The sequence below is a fragment of the Balaenoptera acutorostrata genome, chromosome 11, assembly GCF_949987535.1.
Source record: "Balaenoptera acutorostrata chromosome 11, mBalAcu1.1, whole genome shotgun sequence".
In the NCBI taxonomy this organism is placed as follows: domain Eukaryota; kingdom Metazoa; phylum Chordata; class Mammalia; order Artiodactyla; family Balaenopteridae; genus Balaenoptera; species Balaenoptera acutorostrata.
Window position 1 is genome coordinate 14,393,612 of NC_080074.1, and position 22,535 is coordinate 14,416,146.

General features: G+C 45.4%; 1 protein-coding gene across 4 annotated transcripts in view; it reads left to right on the plus strand.

Annotated features, from left to right (window-relative positions):
- The window catches only part of LARGE1 (LARGE xylosyl- and glucuronyltransferase 1), a 604,481-nt gene that overhangs the window by 491,344 nt on the left and 90,602 nt on the right, over nt 1-22,535 (plus strand). The gene's annotated exons all lie outside the window — the stretch shown is intronic.

Consider the following 22,535-nt stretch of genomic DNA (forward strand, 5'->3'; position numbering starts at 1 on the left):
GAGACAGTGTCTGGATCAGTAACTATCAGAGATTAGCACTTGCCCTTTCCTTTTCTATTGGAGGATCAAAAGTGGGCCCCACAAGTGTGGCTCTTCAGCATCTTTTGATAGGAACTCTGTCTTTTAAATTTATTTATTTTATTTATTTTTGCTGTGTTGGGTCTTCGTTTCTGTGCGAGGGCTTTCTCCAGTTGTGGCAAGCGGGGGCCACTCTTCATCACGGCACGCGGGCCTCTCACTATCGCGGCCTCTCTTGTTGCGGAGCACAGGCTCCAGACGCGCAGGCTCAGTAATTGTGGCTCACGGGCCCAGTTGCTCCGCGGCATGTGGGATCTTCCCAGACCAGGGCTCGAACCCGTGTCCCCTGCATTAGCAGGCAGACTCTCAACCACTGCGCCACCAGGGAAGCCCCAGGAACTCTGTCTTTTGTCCAGTGAAGACACCTCGGGCCGAGCTCTCCCTCCCCAGAGCTGACCACTCATTTGTCTATTCACTAGGCAGGTATTCATCAGACACCTTTCTTGGCCTGAGGATGCCACTGACCAAGACAAAAAGGAGCCCTATTCATGGGAGGTTGCTTGTCACTGTGGGAGAGAAGCAGTCTTGCCCTGGTGTCCTTTGGTGCCGTCTCCTCCTGGGCTCCTGCGCCCACCCAGCTCCAGGCGTTCTGCCTTCCCTCTGTTCCTTGAACTCGACCCCTGTGAGCCTCTCCAGCTGCAAACTGCAGCCTCACGCCCCCACCCTGCCTCCTCCTTCTCCACGGTGTTTATCGCCATCTGGCCTATGATCATTCTGTCCATTTTCTTCTTAGTTATCTGTCTCTTTCCATGAGGATATAAGTTCCTCAAGGGTCGTAGTAATTCTGTCTGTTAATTTTCCTGCTTTATCTCCTGTACCTAGAATCATTCCTGGCATATGCTAGACATTGAATAAGTATTTGTGGTTGAATGAAATAAATAATTTTGGAAGATGCTGTTTTGAAGACAGTGACATAGAACAGCGGTTATCAGTGGGCGTTGGTGGCAGATTTGGTGCCCCAGGGGACACTGGCAATGTCCAGAGACATTTTTAGTTGTCACAACTAGGGAGATGCTCTTGGCCTTTAGTGGGTAAAGGCCAGGGAGGCTGCCACACATCCTGCAGTGAACAGGAGAGTCTCCTACAGCAAAGAATTGTCCAGCCCAAAATGTCAGTAGTTCTGAGTCTGGGAAACCCTGACATAGTGTGATGGCTGGGAAGTATGGAGGGAATTGGATTCTTCTAGAAAGAGCCATCTTTTACAGAAGGGTTCTCTGAGGGAATAACATTTGAGCTAAAGACCTGAGGACTGGAAGTCGTAGCCATGCTACAAGATGGCTTGATCTACAAGATCTAGAATAATAGCATTCCAGGCAGAGAGAGAGGGGCAAGTGCAGAGACCCCCGAGCAGGAATGGACCTGGAAGTGTGTGTTCCTTTCACATCATCATGCCTCACATCCCCTGGTCAGAGACATCAAGCAGGCCTTCACCAAGCCCCAGATGATTAGCCCATGTCCGGGCCATTCCTGTTCCCCTCGCCTACACTCTAGTAATGCTCAAATCAGATTCTCCCAAGTGCTCAGATTCAGAATGCCGTCGGTTCTGCCTTCCATGCCCCCTGAGCTCTCGATTAACATGCTTTAGAGCCATGCATCTGGTCCTGTTTTCCCGCCTTAGCTCTAGAGTTTGTAAAGACCACCAGCAGCCCAGAGTGAATCATGGCAAAGCACAGCATCGGGGAAAAGAGTCTTCCTGGGTTGGCCTTGGCTAACTCTCCAGTCACGTGGCCCCTGTTCTTCCTTGGGCACTCCTTCAGCCCCTCTGACCTTCTGACGGTTGCCCAGTGCATTCCCACCCTGGGCCTCAGCCCTCTGCCCAGACTGCTCTTCTGCCAGCCTCCCGCACTGCCCCCCCCATCCAATTACCTTCTTCTGTCCACTTGGATGTTACCTCCTCATGGTGGGCTTCCCTGACCATCTTATCCAAAGTACCACCCTCGATCCCCTCACTCAGATTTATTATTCTTCATTGCACTTTCCAACAACATTATAAAATATATAAATCAAATAAAAATATCAAATATAAAAATCAAATAAAATTTTTATTATTCCCCTGCTGCCTATTTGGTAGGCAGAATGGCCCCCGCAAAGAAGTCCATGCCCTAATCCCTGGAACCTGTGATTATATTATGTTACATGGCAAAAGAGACTTTGTAGCTGTAATTACGGGCCTTAAAATAGGGAGATTATCCTGGATTATCCAAGAGGCCCAGTCTAATCACAGGAGTCCTTAAAAGCAGAGAACGTCCTCTACCTAGAAGCAGAACAGGTATTGCAGAAGGGAATTCAGATTTGAAGCATGAGGAAGACTCACTGTGCCTTTACTAGTTTGAAGATAGAGAGGACAAAGTGACAAGGAATGGAAGTAGCCGTTAGGAGCCAGTAAAGTCTCCCAGCTGACAGCAAACAAGAGGGGAGCTCAGTCCTACAACCGCAAGGAACTGAATTCTGCTAACAACGCGATGAGCTTGGACTAGATTCTCCCCCCAGAGCCTCCAGATAAGATCCAAGCTGGCTGACACCTTGATTTTGACCTTGTGAGAGTCCAAGCAGAGATCCCAGCCCAGCCCAGCCCCTAGATTTCTGACCTATACAGCTGTGAAATAATAAATTGATATGTTTTAAGCTCCTAAGGTAATTTGTTATGGCAGCAAGAGGAAACTCATATCCCTGACTTTGCCCATAAAAATGCAAGTTCCATGAGGGCAAGGATCTTGTTTTGCTTATTCCTATGTCCCCATCTGGGACATGGAAAGCTCTCAATAAATATTTGTTGAATGAGTAAGTGAATTCCAGCCTTCTACTCTCTCCTTCCTTTCTGGGCATGGAAGGGAGCGTGGAAAGCTGCTCGTGGGAAACATTCTGTATTCCCAGTTCTTACCATGTTGCACATTCAGTAGGCAAAGCTCTCCACAGGTACTGGCTACCTGGCGTTGGACCCTGCACCAGGAGTAGAAATTAAAGATAAGATATAGTCTCTGCTTATACCATCATCACCTCCTGCCCCCTACAGGTGGTCCACTGTAGACTCAAAGATCAGGAGGTTAAGGACAATTAAGTGCCATGTGGTTGGCTACTGTGATGGAGGGACACATCCATGGTACAGAGAGCTAAGGTAGAGACCTGCTTGGATGCACTGAGAAGAGTGTCAGAGCCAGGAGGGCTGTAAGTGGGGAAGGTGGAGTGCATCTTCCAGGCCAACAGAGTAGCAAGTGTGGAAATACTTGGCAGGGTCAGGGAACAATGCATAGTTTGTCTATTTAATTTAATCAATGTGGACTCTGCCCAGTATACAGGGAGTGCCTAAGTGCCCAAACTCTGTCTCCATCCTTTCTAGTAGAATGGCCTTGGGCATAATATCCCTTCATCTTTTTTCCTTTTGGGGGGGGGGGTTTTGGCCGACTTTTCTCATCTGTACAATAGGGGCGTCAGTACAGACTCACAGGATTGCTGGAAAGATTAAGTGAATGGAAATACCTGGCAAACAGGAAGCACTCAATACAGGGTAGCTAGGATTCCTGGCCCAGCCGTGGAGATAGATGGGAGGTCCATGCAGGGTAAGCAGTGAGGCTGGGAGCTGGGTAGGTCTGAGGTCTGAATGCTAAAGAGGCAGTTCAGCTTTATCCAGCAGGCTGGTGGGGTTTTAAACAATGCACAGTTTTGCCCCAGGCCCCAGGGAGAAACCACCCTCACCCAACCTCCTCTTCCCTTTTTATTGTCTCCATTTATGTCTTGCCCCTGAGCCAGGTTTTCATCTCCTAATGCAGAGGGGCAGCCTGTTCAAACGCTACGCGGAAGCTCCCATCAGCAGGCCCCGGGCACTTAACCCACTGCATTGCCTTCAGCGGCACTGGGTCCTCTGAAGTACCCTCACGACGCAGCCAGGCACAAGCCCCGCTGCTTATCGGACTTGGTTGGGGGAACCTCTAATTATACTGAGCTGCTAAAGAGTTTTCCCAGCAGCATCCTGAAAAGATGGCAAGCTTTCCCATCGCCCGCCCTCCTGAGCCAAAGCCACTGTTCTAGAAGAGTTACTCTGTCGTTCCTTCCTCCATCCCCTTGCACGGCCTCACGGGAGAGAATGTGTATTTAATTTGAGGCTTCCAGAATCTGACCTTCAGTGCAAGAAGACTGCCCCCAACTTCTCCTCACCCTCTAAGAGAGACCTTTCCGCCTGAACTATTTTCCTTATAAATGATTCTATTTCCTGGGTAGTTCTGATGGTAGTCTCGCGGTTTTTCTTCCTCTTTGATAAGTAAATCACAAGGCTGCTGTGTGCTGCAGAATGGGAAACAAAACGAAAAGAAACCAAAAGCAAAACCAAAACTTTTCCACTGAGCTGGTCCTCACCTGCCATTGTCCAGGTGAACTAGAATGGCTGCATCTGTCAAACTGCAGAACAGGACACTGGGCGCTCTTCCTGAGCTTGTCGCTTACTGCTTGTGCATCTGGACTTAAAGCAGTCAGTCCACCCCTCCAAGCCCCAGTGTCCTCTTCTGTGCATTGAGAATAATGATGCTGTCTTAGTCCTTTCAGGCTGCTATAGCAGAATCCCATAGGCTGGGGGCTTATAAATGATGGAAATTTATTCCAGTTCTGGGGACCAGGAGGTGCCGGCAGATTCCGTGTCTGGTGAGAGCTCACTTCCTGGTTCACAGACGGCCGTCTTCCTGGTGGAAGGCATGAGGGAGTTTTGTGAGATCTCTTTTATAAGAGCAGCCTCCAGAACTCCGAGAAAATTAATTTCTGTTGCATAAACTACACAGTCCGTGGTACTTTGCTATAGCAGCTCCAGCCACCTAACACAGAACCTAATTTCAGTTTTGTTTTTTTTTTGACATAGGCAGGTGGTCTCTGACTAAAAGATCCAGCTAGGCCTTTGAAGCCACGAGTGATGGACCAGTGGCTAAGTAACGCAGAGCCCTTTCCTTGCTGTGGGTAACTCTACCTGGCCCTGGCATTTCAGCTCTGGGGCTAATTGAATTGACCTGGCCTGTTAGTGGACATAAGAGGTGGCCATTTCCTGAAAGTGTTTCTGCCCCACTCTGCTGATCCTATGCAAGGTCACTGGTTTCTGTGTCACTCACTCAGGTCCCAGCCGCCCTGACACCTGTGTTGTTCAGTTTGCAGTGCAAGGGAGAGAAAGGGAACATGGGATCCTGAATCTTCCTGCCGTAAAGAAAATAATCGGGTATTCATTCAGTGCACGGTTTCCTTGAAGGCATATTTATGATGGGAAGAGGCGCCTGATTTCCTGGAGGTCTCTCAAGTTCACAGTCTCCATCTCTTCGATTTGACTCACGCATTCATGTGCATTCGCTCACGTAATCCCTGTTTTAGAGGAGCCGATGGTGGCACAGAGAGGCTAATTGACTTCAGAAGTTAGCAGAGCTAGTGAGCAACAGAGCCCTGTGCTTAGGCCTACCTTTCAGTCTCTTCTCAGGACTTCAGTGCTTGAGATTGGTGGAGCAGTCGTTGAGATCTGTCCCAGGGGGTTAGTCCAGCCCCTTCCCCGATACACAGGGCTAGACAGCTGTGGACCACCTTGTAACCTGCTGCCATCTACGAATTGAGGGCCCAGTATTGTGTTCGGATCACCAGCTAACATTCGCTGAGCGTTTACTTTGTGCCAAGCCTATGCTAAGTGCTTTTCATGCTTTGTCTCATTCAGTTCTCACTATATTCTATGTAAGGTTTACGTGATTATTCAAAATCATACTTTAGAACATACTTCAGAAACATGGCTGCACATTGAAGTCACCTGGGGAGAATTTAAAATCCATGAGTCTAGGGCTCACCTTAAACCATCAGAACCTCTGATATGGGACCCCTCCATCAGGAGTTTCTAAAACCATGCCAGGTGTACACCTAAAACTAACATAATATTGTAAGTCAATTATACTTGAATAAAAAATAAAAATAAAATCATACAGGTGATTCCTACCTACCAGATATCCTATCTACTAGGTAGGAATGCTTCCTTATCTTTACAAGTATTGCATTATGAAGACCCTCATTTGCACTTTACTACCTTTCTTTGGAAGGGTACTAAAGGAAAGAGTACCTTTCCTCTTTATCCCCTTTGTCCTGTTTTCCTAACCATCCCCAGACTCCAAGACTCCCTAGCTATTTGAATTTGTGTATATTCATTCAGCTCGAGATATTTTGAGTATTAGCTGTGAATAATATCAAGCCCCACGCTAGGCTCTGGGGATGCTTAAGTGACACCAGAATCCTAGCCTCAGACGGCTACTGTCAAGAAAGACCTAGGGTAATGCCCTCCAGATTCATCCGTGGTATCACAAATGGCAGGATTGCTTTTTTTTTTAAGGCTGAATAGTATTGCATCGTGTGTGTGTGTGTGTGTGTACACATTATATATACATATACTGAGGAAACATTTTCTTAATCTTCTTTTATAGATATATATCTATCTCATGTTGTTCTTTATCCATTCATCCTCAAAGGACTTGTAGGTTTTTCCATATCTTGGCTATAATGCTGCAGTGAACATGGTGTGTAGCTATCTCTTCAAAATACTGATTTCAGTTTCTTTGGAGAGTTACCTGTGTTACCTGTGTGAGGCGACGGATGCATTAATTGTCTTGATCTTGATAATCATTCTACAACGTATATGTATATCAGATCATCATGTTGGACACTTTAAATAATACAGTTATGTGTCAATTATTCCTCAATAAAGTTAAAATAAAACAAACCTTAAAAAAAGACTGAGGAGCAATTGCAAGGGTACATAAGTGCCCAGATGGAGAAAGCCCTTGGGCTACCTGTAGGGGCGAGGAGGTGCAGGGATTCCCCTGCAGTGGTTTGTTTGCACCTCTGTCCTCGTCTGGATTACCATCCTGTGCTTTCCCTGGGACTGACAGAACCCGGCCAAAAAATGTGAGTGACATCATCGAAAAGGAGAGCGCCGCCTCCTAGTCATCTCCTTGAGATCTGTTCCTGTCAACCACCTTTATGCTTAGACATCCCCTCCTCCCCCGCCCCCGCCTTGTCGCCCTGGGCCCTCAATTGCCCAATCTCCTCTTACAGCATATGTGACATTTCTCCACAGCAGGTCGGAGGTATCTGAATCAGAATGGCGAGGCCGATCCTGAATTGGTTAGCAGAGCCCTGCGGGACCTGCTATAAGGAAGGGAATCTCAGCTCAGACAGTTATCCGAGAGAAATGGCTCAAATTGCTGTCCTTCCCAGAGAGGCTTTGCCGGTCGGACCCACATGTATTCAGCGCAGACTGAATGCCCAGCGCAGTGCAGGCAGGCTTATCGTCAGCTCTGCTCAAGGGGACAACAAAAGCAGTAGAAAACATGACTCCTGTCTTCAAGAAAAGCCTAGCATCAAGTTGCAGCAGCAGCAAATGTACTGAGGAAACATTTAACCCTTAATCTTTATTCAGAGTCGATTTCATATCTTCCTAAGGAATGTTTAACTGTTTACAGCAGGGGTTGGTTCATGCCAGATTTACCCACCACCTGCTTTTGTTTGTCTCAAGAGAGGAATGGTTTTCACATTTTTTAACAACTGAGAAGAGAAATCAAAAGACAAGTATGTTTTGTGGCACATAAAAATATGAAATTCAAATTTCAGTGACCAGTAATGAAGATTGATTGACACACAGCCACACCATTCATTTTTGTTTTGTCTGTGGCTGCTTTGGGGCTAAAACTGGCAGAAGTTGAGTAGTTGTAACAGAGACTTCTTGGCTCACAAGGCCAAAAATATATAGTCTGGCCCTTTAAGAAAAAGATTACCAGTGAAAGCTTGCAGCTTAGCAGAAAGAACATAATTTGGGGAATCCAGACTTGGATCAGGATCTTGCCTGTGCCACTTAGCTTTCCACATCAGGAAAATGAGAATAAGAAGACGTCCTTAATAGGCTGTTGTGAGGATTAAATAAGCTATTGTAAACATAGCACGGAACCCAATGATCTAGAACTAGTATAGATGCTCAATAATTATTGGTTACTTTCACCCAACTTAGTTGTTATGCAAATATGATTTCTTTCCTAGGCACTGAAAGGACAAAATTGCATGAGATCTAGTCCTGCTTTTAACTGGAGAGAAATGTCTCCAAAGATAAAGGGGAAAGGAATGGAACTAATGTATGTATGTGATCTGTTAAAATCTTTACTCCCCACCTATGAGGGAGATGGGGAGGGAGGGAAGAAAGAAAGGAGTTACAGGTGTGATTACTCCCTAAAGTAATTAACCAGGATTCTGTGGTTGAGGATATCAGGGACAGACCTCTCTTGAGGAGATGTTCTAGCTGAGACCCAAAGGGTGCATTGGAGCTGGCCATGGGCCTGGCCTGGAAACAAGAACCCAACAGCCCCAGTGGGGGCACGGGCTTGCCTTGTTCTGGAACTGACTGCAGGGTGAGGGGCAAGAGAAGCTTGAGGTGAGACTAGGAATCAGGCAAGAGCTTCCTGGGCCGTGATGGGATGCTTTGGAGTGTGGAGTTTGTTCTGTAACGCAGTAGTAAAGACAGCCCCTAGCTGAGAACGTCAGTGATCTTTTGTACATTACTAATTAGTAATAATGACTAGTGTAAGATTAATTCCTATTCATCATTCCTTGATCAATACTAATTTTACAGGACCCCCCCCTTGCATTTCAGTAAGCTATTTATTACTGTGCTTTGCTTTGCCTACCCATGTCTGATCCTCTCTCCAAATGTTCATATGATTGTAGGACATCAAGGGACACATTCCTAATTCTGTGTTCCAACTGTGACTTAGATGGCTAGGGCAAAAGGGACTCCCAGTAGCCTTCACTTATCATTCAGTATTTCCTAGAGAGGTATTTATCGCTACATCATCTCCCCGCCCCTCTCTCTGTCCCCTCATGGCTCCTTCAACACACAGATGGGATAATCCAGATGGCTCTGGACTGTGGAGCATGGCCGTTCCAGCACCTTCTACTGCTTTATCTTACCACACTGCTCCCCCATTTCCTCCCTTTTTTGGAATTATCACCAAGAGGTACCTCAAAATCTTTGTATAATTAAAGTAAAAAGCTTGTATTTGAGGAAAAAATCCACAGGAGTAATTCTGCACAGGGTAGAATATTCCCCAAGGGAAACTTGCCTCTGGAGAAAAGAACTGTATCGTTGCCTCCATTTCACAGATTAGAACAGAGAAGTTAAGTGACAGTCCCAGTGTCACACAGCCAGGAAGCGTCAGAGACCAGATTCAGTCCCAAGTCTGTCTGACTTCAGACCCTAGCTCTTTGCAAAACCCTCTACTTTGGCCCAAAGGTAGCAAGTGGGCTAAGGAGATGGGCCAGAGAGAACTTCCTGATGCAAAGTTTGTGACACTTCTGGCTATGATTGGGAGATGGACAGTCATTTAACACAAGAACAGTGTTTTGACTTCCTGGCCTGATTTGTCCTGGCTCCACCCATCCAGGACGAGCTAACTGCACTGTACAGAGCCTCTAGGATCTCTGTTTTTAACCAGTTTATTTGTGTGTATCAAAGCCCTTTTTACAATTAGCCATTCAGCAGATATCAATTGAACTTCTGTTAGGTACCTCTGGGCAGGTCCTCTGTCTTATTTCTGAACTCATTCATTTATTTTATCAGCTCAGTTGTAAACGTTCTCTGGGTCTGTCTGCCAGGCCTGCCATAGGGATGGGTTCTCCTGCCCTGGAGAACTCACGAGGGGACCCCAAGCAGCAAGATGGGTAGTGTAAGGGAATAGCTTGTGGGTGGAGAAGAGACACGTGGCCAGCTGTGCTGCAGGGTCCAGGAAGGCATCCAGAGAGAAGGCTGGGAAGGACGAGGAGCAGAGAGAGTAGGGGGTAAATGGAGGCAAGAGGGAGAAAGAGCAAATTATATTTAGCTCAGTTAGAGCTCAGAATGTCATGATTTTTTTTCTTCCAGTGTTATAATTGACATACAGCACCGTATAAGTTTAAGGTGTAGAGCATAATGATTTGACTTCCATGCATCATGAAGTGATCACCGCAGTGAGTTTAGTGACCATCCATCCTCTCACATAGATACAAAAGAAAAAGGAAAAAATATTTTTCCTTGCGACGAGAACTCCTAGGATTTACCCTCTTAAGTTTTGCATGTAACATACAGCAGTGTTAGTATATTTATCTTGTAAATTACATCCCTAGCACTTATTTATCTTAAAACTGGAAGTTTGTACCTTCTGACCACCTTCATCCAATTCCCCCTCCCCATATCCCACACATCTGGTAACCACAAATCTGATCTCCTTTTCTATGAGTTTGGTTGGTTGGTTCGTTGGTTGGTTTTTAAAGTATAATTCCATGATTTTAAAGAGATTCATAATTGTTCTGAAGAGATCCAGTTATAAGAGGGCTGGGGGAAAAAAATGTAAGCACAGCTTAGGATGACTGCATGCCCTTAAAAGCCAACAGCAGGAAGCCAGCAAACGCCTTTATTTTCTGATCCCGCCCCCCCCTGCTCCCAATACAGAGTCCATCCATCTGGGATCATCTTTGGTTATGGTGATTCCTAAGAGTCCCCCGGAACAATTGCTGGCAGGTACAGCTCTCACCACGCTTCCCCTCCCCCACTTAGCAGAAGCAGAAATTTGTTTCTGGGGAGACATCTCACCCTGCATTAAAGAGCTCCTAAAAAGGATAAAGGGCTTGGTTCCACTTTCCCCCACCCCCTTCCTTCTTTCTGTGTTACTGGAAAAGTCATCAAGGGAAGGGCACTGATCACTCTTGCCCAAAAGCTTGAGCCAGGGATCATTTTGCACGTTCTTTGAAATGATTGACACCACAAAAAAGCTGGGTTTAGTTCTCCCTTCTCTTTTCCCAGCATGCAGTGCACACCCCGCTAATCCAATTTGGAGGAAATCCTCTCCCATGAACGGGACAGCCTGTAGGTTTGCCACATCAGGCTGGCAGAGAGCGGAGAGCACATTCATTCGTGAAGGTTCAGACCCCAAAGGGTTACCACGGCCTCCTTGCCTGCCAGATTCACTTTCTAGTAGATAGGGCCCTTTGTGTGCCCACGGGAATAATGTTACTAGTGCTAGCTAACATTTATTGAGCAGTTGTTATGAATGTGATACTTCAAATGGATTATTTACTTGTTTAACCTTCACAGCAGCCCAAGAGGCAGGCACTCCTCACCGTTCTGCAGTATATCAGCTCGCTCAGGGCCTTTGCACTTGCAGCTGATTCTGCCGGAGTTCTTGCCTCATTATCAGCGTGGCATGCTCCCTCCCGCAGGTCTTTGCTTAAATAACATCCCCTTCTCAGAGAAGCCTTCGCCAACCACCCATTGAAAATTTCAACAGGTCCCCCACCTGAGTCTTCTTGCCTTTCTATGCTCATTCATTATCATCATATATCATCAGTATGTTTAACCTACTTACTTTGCTTATTGTCTGTCTTCTTTTCGTGTAAAGCCTCCACGAGGATAAGGATTTCTGTTTTCAGAATGGGTTCTGGTACATAGGAGACTCTCAACAGGTATCGATTGAGTGGGAAAAAAAAATGTAATATCACCATAACCATTTTACAGGCTAGGAAAGAGAAGTCTACAGACATTCGCACGCGGGCCCCAGGTTCTATGGAAAATAAGTAACGGATCCAGAATTAATCTTCATCTCGGGCCTCCAAGTCTTTACAACACTTTAGGGCCAGCACTCAACCAAATCCAAAGCCTTCTCTAGACCTATGGTTGTTCTAGGAAACAAGGAGACAGAACTGCCTACTCACCCCATTGAAATGTCACCTTGAAGTCGGCTTCGGTACAGTAGGGATTCGCATTAATAGAAGAGCCATCTCAGCCCCTCCTCTGCTCTGGACACTTGCTTATTGAGATCCAACTCCCCGGAAGGAATTCACTTCAGTGCAACATAAGTGCAGGTCATTATGCTTATCTTGAGCAGACCAGCTGTGTGCTGCCGATGGTGTTGGAAACTGTGGGTACAGAGGCCGTGAGATACATGGCCACCTGTACGTATCTGCACTCACTGCATCTTAACGTTGCCGGCGTAGACTGGGTTACGTAGTGCTTTTCTGCATCTGGTTTCCTGTACTAGTCACGTCCCACTTCATCTTATCAACAACGGTGTTAGAAAATGCATGGGCTTGGGAGCCGGATGAAACTGTGTTTGGGTTCTTACTTACTAGCTTCTTAGTTACTTACTCAGTATTTCTGGGATGTTATAAGGAGTAGAGGTGATGGGCTTCCCTAGCACAGTACCTGGGGCCCCTGCCTGGGGCCTGGCAGGTACCTAGTAGTGGGCTGCTGCCAGCTTTGTTAGCTATCAGTGTCATCATTTATTTTTGGTCAGCTTATGAGTGGTGGATTCAGTGCCTACAGGTGAATAGGAACTTAGTTTGGGTTTTAAAAAAACCTGCCCCAGGTAATAACAGTGGTACTTATTTAACTGAAACTAGCCTTTGTGTGCTGAGGGGTCTCCTTTATCTTTTTTCATCCTTATCACAGTTCTATGAGTTATTATTTATACCTATTTTACAGAAGAGTACACTGAACCGTAGAGCAGTAATCAGGTCACCTAACCAAGGTCATGCAGCTAGTAAGCATGGAGCTGACATGTGGATTGATGCTGGGACCTTTAATCTTTATGGTCAGATCCCCACGTAATCCAAATATGGGACTTGAGAAGTGACTCTCTTCTTGCTATCATTCTCAAACTAGTCAAGGAAGCAACAAAAACTACCAAAGCTAGAGTCCAAAGACTTACATTCAAGTCCGTATTCTGCCATTTGCAGAAGCGTCCCGACCTTAGGGCATTCAGCTCATTCCTCTGAGTCCTGGTCTCCCCATTTATGGAAGATGAAGAGATTGCCCTAGATGATGTCCAGGGGTCCTTCCTACCGCACGGGCCTCTGATTCAGAGAGACAGCCCCTTCTTTCAGCCTGCTGCAAGCCTGCAGGATCAGCCACGCTGCCATTGGAGTCAGAAAGACCTCGGTGGAAACCTCAACTCTGCCTCTCATGAGCTGTACAACCTCAGTTTCCTTCCATGTAAAAGAAGCGTAACCATCCCAATTTCACAGGGGCAGTCAGGGGATTCAATGAAATAACATACATGTAAATAGTCAGGATCCCATCATCTTATCAGGTAATTCAAGGTATTTTAATGAAGGGACTGTTTATGGGGTGGACAGCACTGAAGGTGTCGGCAAGGAGACTGAGGCACCAGAGACCAGCAGAAGCGGCAGCTGTTACCAGCTCTGGGCCAAGAGATACGTGTTAGTTTCCTAAGGCCGCCATAGCTAAGGACCACAAACTGGGCGGCTTAGACGGCAGGAATTTATCTTCTTACCATTTTGGAGGCTGGAAGTCCAAGATCAAGGGTTGGTTCCTTCTGAGGCCTCTGGCCTTTCCTCGTGAGATGGCTGTCTCGTCCCTGTGTTTTCACACGGCCGTCCCTCTGTACCTGTCTGCCCAGGTTTCCTCTTCTTATAAGGATGCTGGTCCTACTGGATTAGGAACCTCCACTGACCTCGTTTTAAGTTAACACCTCTTTAAAAACCCTACCTCCAAATATAGTCACATCCTGAGGTCCTGGGTGGGGGGTTAGGACTCCAACGTATGAACTGGGGGAGGGGGGCACGGTTCAGCCCATAGTAAGATACAAAGAAGAGGTGATGCTGCCAGACACCAGTGAGAACTAGAGCCGTGGAGGCGGCTGCCCAGGGGAAGCTGCAGGGCAGGGGAGGCACGCCCCGCTGGAAACACTGCCCAGGGGAAGCTGCAGGGCAGGGGAGGCACGCCCCGCAGGAAACACTGCCCAGGGGAAGCTGCAGGGCAGGGGAGACACGCCCCGCTGGAAACACTGCCCAGGGGAAGCTGCAGGGCAGGGGAGGCACGCCCCGCTGGAAACACTGCCCAGGGGAAGCTGCAGGGCAGGGGAGGCACGCCCCGCTGGAAACACTGCCCAGAGGAAGCTGCAGGGCAGGGGAGGCACGCCCCGCCGGAAACACTGCCCAGACTCCTTCCTCCCGCCCTCCAGTCTGTCGCCAAGCTTCGGACGGGGAATCTGCCACCAGGGATCCCAGGCGATTCCGTCTGTGATGGCCGCGAGCTCTGCATACCTCCCCGGCTGTTCTTTCAGCGCCTGCTTGTTCCTCGTGTGCGTGAACGATTGAACGATGAAAGGATCCGTAGTGTGCCCTTCCGTGTGGGTTCACTTTGTTTAAGCTGGAAATGGCAGGAATGCTCGTTGCCCTTCCACAGTCCATTAGCTCGGCGTTCAGTCAGGCTCTAGCGCACGTGCAGCGGGTCCGCACTGCCCAGCCATCCAAGCCGTCTCACCCTTGGTGAGCAAATGAGACATCATCTTGTGCAGTGAAGCATCTAGCCAGGCCGGTAGGGAGATGAAGGCTCATTATTTGTTAAAAATTAAAATCTCCATTCCAGCAAGCCAGGCAGCAGATCTGACTTCTCTTCAGGGAGTAGTTATTTTTCAGTACCTGATAGAAAGCTCGTGGGGCTGTGGACCCCCAGGCAGGCTCTGTGGCGCTGTGCTCGGCTCTTGCATCTACCTCTGGCTTTTCTGAGCATCAAAACATGCTCCATTTTGTTCAGTGATCATTTTAAGATCAACACCTTAGACACTCTATATTTTTCCCCTATACAGATCCAGAAAATACTTTCTTCAAACTGAAAGAGACAGGCTGGAGAGTCTTTAATAACTACCTTAACTACAGTAGGTTTGCACTCAACAGAAATGCATACAAATGACGCCAAAAGACATGTTCAAGAATGTTTATAACAGCTTTCAAAACTGGAAGCATCCCATGTGTCCGTCAGCAAGGTAATGGATAAGTAGGGTGAGATATATTCATAGTGTAGGTAACGATACAGAATTAAATGAACAGACTACAACAACATGCAGTCATGCAAATGGGCTTCACAGAAATAATACCAAGCCAAAGGCCAGTCATAAGAAGGGTGAATACTGTATGATTTGATTTATATATAACTCAGAACCTGATAAAACTGAACTATGGTGTAAGAATTCAGGATAATGGCAGGACAGTGGGTGTATGTGTGACTATAAGGGGGATTCTGGTCTGTTCATGATGTTCTGTTTCTTGGTCCAGGTTCTAATTACAGTGGTGATTTCACTTTGTGAAAGTTCATCACATTGTGTACTTAGGATCTGTGTACTTTTCTGAATGTATATTATACTTCAATAAAAAGCTTACTTATAAAAATCTTGGTTAAAAAGTATCTGCCAGCCACCAAAGCCTTTTATGTTCTCAGTCCCATCACAGTTCTGTTCAGTGAGAGGAAGAGATATGGTACAATTCTGTTCTCTTAAAGGACCGCTCCCCATGACATGAGATCTGAACGCACCTCCTTTTAAAAGAACCAACCTTGCTTGCCCAGAACACACCTCTCTATTTCAGTGCCCACAGCACCTCCAGATGCTTCAGAGCAGGGACCACTGTGTTTTCCATTTCTGTGTACCTAGTGCCTGGCACATAGAAGTCTCTTGATGGACATTTATTGAGTGAATTAATGAGTGAGTGAGTGACCAGCCTTTTATAAGGTCTGAGCAGCCCTTTATACTCCATCCATCCACACTTTCAGAAATCCCAGCAAAGTCAGGGAAGGCTTCAGGTGGAAGGATTTCCATTTTCTCTCTCTGATAAAGAGCTTTTGAGAAGAAAAAACACTTATAAATTAAAAGGTTCTACTTTCGCTTTTTATGATCAAAAGTGAGTCCTAGGTAAAATCAGCAGGGGATTTTAAAGTAAGTGAATTTTAATAAACTCACCTTCTATGGGGTCATCATGCATGAGAAGAGAACTCTAGTGCTTCAAAGCAGAAGAGAGGAAAGTCCAAATTATGTGGGTCATTGTCATAAACATTTCCAGGATGAGGGCCGGCATCTTCCCCAGAGCCTCCTGTGTAGCCAACCACTCAGTGCCCACTTAAAGTTTTGTTTCTCTGGTTCAAGCCAGTGAAGCCACAAGAAATGCTAAAGGACCAAAGAATAAATCTTCATTTTCGTGTATCAGCCCTTACAGTGCAGGTGGAGAGCTGAGAAAATGCAGGTGGAAGTGAAGGGAAAAGCAATATTCTACCAGCTTCCTGGGGGAGAGCAGGGGCGCAGGGAAGAGGTCCTGGTAAATAAGTCTAGGAAATGTTGGATGTGGTAACCACCTTTGAGATTTGCCATGCACACTGATAAAACCAACACTTTAACTTTATTTAACCCACTATCTCCTAAACTTATTTAACACAGCTAACCCTGCTTCCCACAACACCTATTAGCATCCTGCAGAAGGCCGTGGAAAACACTGCCTTGAGGAATAAAAGGTTTAATCTGAAACCTGCTCTGAACTGGTCTGAAGGCATCAGGTAGCCACTTTGGACCTCAGTTTCTTTTTCTGAATTAAGGAAGCGCATGATTGGAATTGACCAAGTCAGTTCTAGCCATATTCTTTAGCTTGGCTGAAGCATGAAAGCTGGCTCCATGGAAAGAAAGAAAGAAAACAATGGCAGAACCTCCTCTTAAACAGCAGGTTTTCATAACATGAGCTTAAGGTTGTCCATTCGCTGAAAGGGTTTTAAGGCGTTCTCCTGGCCTGCAAGAGGTGGTCCAACGCAGGCTGAGAGGTTGTGGACTCAGATGCAGAAAGAAGAGGACTTCTGTGCCGTGTGGGAGGGAGAGTTGATATAAGTTAGCTCTGGAACAGTGTGCTGATTTAAATATTTCTTGACTGCACCCCATGGTCCCTTATACCGGGTTAGAACCCACCTATGCGAGCAGCTTCAGTCACACAGGGCCACCCTGCCTCTCCCGGCCTTGTATGCTTGGTCTCTCCCGGGTTCTGACACGTGCAGTCTGGTTCTGGCCTGTGGTCTTCAGAGTCCCCCAAACATTCACATTACTCTTCCTCCAGGAGCTCCCTGACTTGTTTTGGTTTTAGGCCACCGATTCAGCAAAGTCTCGCCGTATTTACTATGGGCATGTACACAGACAGACACGCACACCAGGAGGCAGCGTGGCGTGGCTGAAAGACCACAGGTCTAAGAGTGAGACTAATTTTGCCACTCACTAGCTAAGTGCGAGCCTTAGTTTCTTCATCTCAAAAATGGGGATAATTCCATCGACCTAGCAGGCTTGTCGTAGGAGTCAGAGGTCATCTAGGTTACGCACCTTGTCTTTAGGATGCAGCAGTTGCTTAATAAATAGTAGGTGGCAGTCATCTGCATTGTCACGATTTTTAGTCTGTTCTCCCTTTTACAGTTGCATCGGTAAAAATCAATATCTGGCTCATTTTTTTAAAAAAGCATTATTTTCTCTCTCCACATCCACGTCCAGCTTCCTTTCCCTGCCATATTGGCTACCGAGATGTTACTACATATTCAGTTTGGGAAAAAAAATTGTCCTCTGATCCACAGATGAAACAACGCCCTTCCTCTGGACCAGATGTTCACAGGAGAAGCCTTTGATTTTTAATTTATTTATTCATTTATTTATTTAGTGTTGGTCTCTTAAGCTCCCAGCACAGCAGGAGAAGGTGAGGCTGTGTGAGCCCCACGCATCCCAGCCAGCTCCGTTGGGAGGGCCTTTCAAATTCAAGGCGTGCTTGCCTCTGTGCAGAGTGCTGGGGCTTGCGCCATGCTCCCAGACCCCAGTGGCAAGTATGGAAAGGGCAGATCACACAGCAGCAAAGGCCAGAGTCAAGCTTTTTGGCACCCCTGTCCCCCTGACAGCAGGGAGGCAGTGTCAACGTCTGTCTGGGGGCACTTATTCCAAAGCCAAAGCTGTGTTGTTTCAGCTTGAAAGGGTCCAATTTCAGAAGGAGCCATTTTCATCATTTTAGCTAATGTTCACTTAAAAAGCTTGTTCCCGCATTGTGTGTGTGCACATGATTTGTATTAATTCGAGTGGGAATCAAGCAAGTTTAATGAGTGATAATTAGGTACCTTAATGAAGAAATGTATAGTTTCTGTAACTGTTATTTACAAACTTTTAGGTACCACTTCATATTTCCAAAGGCCTTCACAATCGTTAATTAGGGTATCTCCCCAGCACCATAGGAGTTAGGTCAATAAGTAGTTAGAGTTATGTTTCCCTGGAAATGTTGTTTTTTAGCTCTTGTACAATCTGGGTACGAACTCCCAACCTTTGAAGAAACAGGCAGATTCTCTTATAAGTACATATTCGTGTGATTATATTTAACAGCTTAAACAGACTGCTTAGCTGCTTAAGAATGTAATTTACTCACATGATTGTTCTTGGGGTGGATTTTCTTTCCATCAATTTCTTTTCTTCCTGTGGGTTGTATCCCTTAGTGGCCACTTGCAGTAACCCCAAGGGACATCTTAGTCATGCTGGTGGTGACACCCTAAGTGACTATTGACAGAAGACTAAGAAGCAATATGGACCTGGCAATATGTCACAGTTTTTAAGTGTCCAGTGCATTCTACACGCACAAGGAGATTTTTAGAGAGACCAGTGAGTTCAGGCTCATAGAGAAGTTTTTGGGTATGGACATTTATTCTCAATGAGTATTTCTCAAGTCAGCAATATTGAGTACTGTTCCTATTGTACTCAGTACTTTTTTTTTTTTTTTTGATGTCATAGAATCTTTACCTCAAGATAGGAAATAATAAATCATGGCATATACCAGATGCTTTGAAAGATATAATTTTTAAGTCCTTATAATCATCTTGGAGTTAATGTGGGATTGTCCCCTTATTACAAATAAGGACCTGGGGCTCAGGATCCCAGTGACTTTTTTAAAGAGATATTGCAATAAGTGATCATATCAGGACTCAAACCCAGGACTTATGTTTCCAAGTCCAGCACAGTTTTCCTGTTACATACAGCTCCCTTCTGTGATAGCTACCAAAATTCCTGTGTTCCTGGAATTCATTCTACTGCATCAGTGTGAGGATACGGGAATATTTATTACACAAATAACCTGTGGTTAATTATAGATTTATGAACAAAGACAAATGCTAGACAACTTTATGCAGCCTCTTTTTAATTGTCTTTTTTGAGAGAAGAGAGGGAAATGGGTCATTACCTTTTAAGGTCTGCTATTCAAATGTGTTAGAAAAGATCTGCTGCCTGATTGACATTCACAGCCCTGGAGGGAGAAGTCTGTCTGGCCTGACCAGCAGGTAATCCTCTGCCTCTTTTAGATTTCAGTTTCGACATCAGTTATTTCAGGAAGCTTTTCCCTAATGCTCCCCCCACACCCAGATCACAATCAGTTCCTCTGTCCCCGGCTCCCATGGTTCTTCACACATCTCCTATCTCACTGTTTTCCATTTTCTTGGTTACCCATCTCCCTTCCCTGTTAGGCCTTGCTCCCCAAGAACAAGGACTGTGTTTTACAAACTGCTGAGTCCCCAGTTAACCCAGTGAATAGAACTGTAGGAGTTACTCAAAAGGTACCTCTAAAATGAATTGTGTGTACATTGTATTTCAGCATCTCTATGCGCTGCAGTGTGCTCACCACCAAAAGTTTAGTTTCCATCCATCACCCTACAGTTGACCCCTTTTATCCATTTCACCCTCTCCACCTTCCCCTCTGATAACCACGACTCTATTCTCTGTATCTATGTGTGTATAATGTTGTACACATGAAACTTATATAATGTTATAAACCAGTGTTACCCCCATCAATTTTTTTAAAAAACAAATTTCAGTTAGGTTGCACATAGTAGGTGCTCAATAAATAACTGTTGAATGAGTGAGTAAAAGAAGAGATGTGAAAGGCACTTTAAATGTAGACTCCATGAGTCTCCGTGATGGCCTAAATTGTAAGAGAAAAGGAAGATGGGGCAATTGAAGATGTTTCAAGACAAATAGCACCATCAACACAGCAATCCTTGTACAACATAGGAGGCTGTACCCCCGCTGAGCGTTCAGAAGTGTGCCCAGTGAATTGGGATTAGGATGTTTATTGCAGCATTGTTTATAAGAACAGAAACATGGGAAACAGCCAAAATGTCCTTCCGCAGCGGAATGCATAAATAAATTGTGGTGTAGCTATACAAGGAATGAATAAAGTGATTACAATGAATAAACTAGATACTGAAACCGTAACATGATTAACTCTTAAAAGCCATAACATTGGGTGAAAAGGTAAGTTAAAGTAGAAAATATGCACTGTGAAACATACTGAAAACACCGTATATTGTTTATTAATATATGCATAAAGAATACAAATTTAAAAAACATGCAGGAAAATGAAACCCAGTCACTCCAGGATACTGGTTACCCTTGGGAAAGGGAGGGCTACAGTGAGATGGAAGAGCTTCTCATTTACCTGTGACATTTTATTATAAACAGCAAATGTGGCAGTATATTAACATTTATTAAATCGGGGTAGTAGGTATTTGTCATATTAGTTTCTGTACTTTTCTGTTAGTTTGAAATAGTTCATGCTTCTAAAAATTAAATTAAAATCACACAAAGGAGAAGGTTGGGTAACTGGGAGAAGGACCCTACATTTCTGCCTTTAGTCTTCTGTTCTGGACCACCCCCCCCCCACCTCTTTTCAACTAGCCTGGCCAGCTATATGGGGTCACATCTGCCACTTGGGACTTGCTAAGTCTTAACACCATTTAAAAGCATCAATTCTCAGCTCAGTCTCCAGAGACTAATAGATCTACCATTGATGCCTCTAGAGGCTTCAAAGTGTGCATAAGTATCTTTCGTCATTATTTATAGTTTCTGCATTCCTCATTTTTTCTATATATTGGAGCATCTAGCCCTAATTCTAAATCTAATTAGCATTAGTTTCTGCAATAAGATTTAGTGAAATTCTCTTTCATATGTGTGACTGGAATCTGTTTTCTTGAATCCATCACTATATTCTCTTGTTTTGTAATGCTGTCAATTTTTCTTTCCTTTCTCCCCTAAAGAAGCAATCAAATAATACCCTTGTGGTGAATTTTGCTATTTCTAAAATTCCTCCCGTGTTTGGGGAACACTTTCAGTGGTTTGCTGGACCTAACTCCCCCTAGCTCAGGAGGGCCAGTTGTGCTCAGTCCTTCCCAACTGCTTGTTTGATGATATCACATCAGTAGCTTGAAATCGGCCACAATGAGAGTATTTACACCATGGCAATCAGCAGTCACTACAAATCAAGGTTTGGGGTGTTTTTCCCCTGAAGAGCTAGCTGGTGGTTAAACATTTACCAGCCTACCACTAGGGGGCGTGGCAGTTTTCTGCATTTGCAAGGCAAGTAGCATTTTCCTCCTTTTACCCAGGTAGAAACCAAAAGTCAGAAAAGGAGAAGGGCTTGGCCTGAGTCACAGAACTCCCCAGAGGCATTGCTGGGGCTCTGGTCTGTGTGGTATAGCTAAAGAAGCACCAACTTTGGAGTCAGGCAGATCGGAGTTTGGATCTCGTAGAGCTGCTGTTGTACTGTGAACCGTTCAAGTGTCTGACCCACCCGCCCCCCCTCAGTTTCCCCACCTGCAAAATAAGGATGACAATATTTACCTTATCGATGTGCAAAAAACCTAACAAAGCACAAGAGAGATATGCAATAAATATGATTTGCCCTTCTGACTTAAAAGTTCAGATCTCTGTGTATTATCCCATTCTTCCCATAACCATATATATTCTATTTCAACTCTCTCTACCTGAACAAACACCTTTCACTAAATAGTGAATATACTTTTGGGCTTCCCTGGTGGCGCAGTGGTTAAGAATCTGCCCGCCAATGCAGGGGACACGGGTTTGAGCCCTGGTCCAGGAAGATCCCACATGCCGCAGAGCAACTAAGCCCGTGCGCCACAACTACTAAACCTGCGCTCTAGAGCCCGTACTCCGCAAAAAGAGAAGCCACCACAATGAGGAGCCCACTCGCCGCAACTAGAGAAAGCCCACTCGCAGTAACAAAGACCCACTGCAGCCAAAAATAAATAAATAAACTTATTTTTTAAAAAATAGTGAATATACTTTTTCTCCAAGTATGTGCCACTGGAATAAGTAGAAAGAAGTCTCAGTGTTGACATTTATGTGTGATTTGGGGAATCAGTTTCTTTCCGACAATCTTAGAAAATGTACTAGGTATCAACTAAGATCATTTTTCAGCTGCCTGGAGTTTTCTCCACTGACTGTTCTGCTGAGCCAAGCTTCCTGAGGAGGATTGATTTGGGAGGCCATCGGGGCCACAATTCCATCCACCAAAGTAACTGCAGTGGCCTGCAGGGACATTCTCTTGGCTGTTCGTGTTCTGTGCTCTGTACTGTCTCTGCATGCTCTCACCGACCTGGTGATAGGCATTTGCTCCTAAGCCATTCAGCTAGGCCAAAATGTATTTTTCTTTTTAGACTTTTACTAATGTATTTTTACCTGAATAATACATTTAGTTGTTTTTAACATTTTAAAAAATGCAAAGGTATATACAGTGGCAATTTCCCTTCCTAGACAGTCCGCCCTTCATTCAGGTCCCTCCCCATGAAAACTAACCCCACAAAA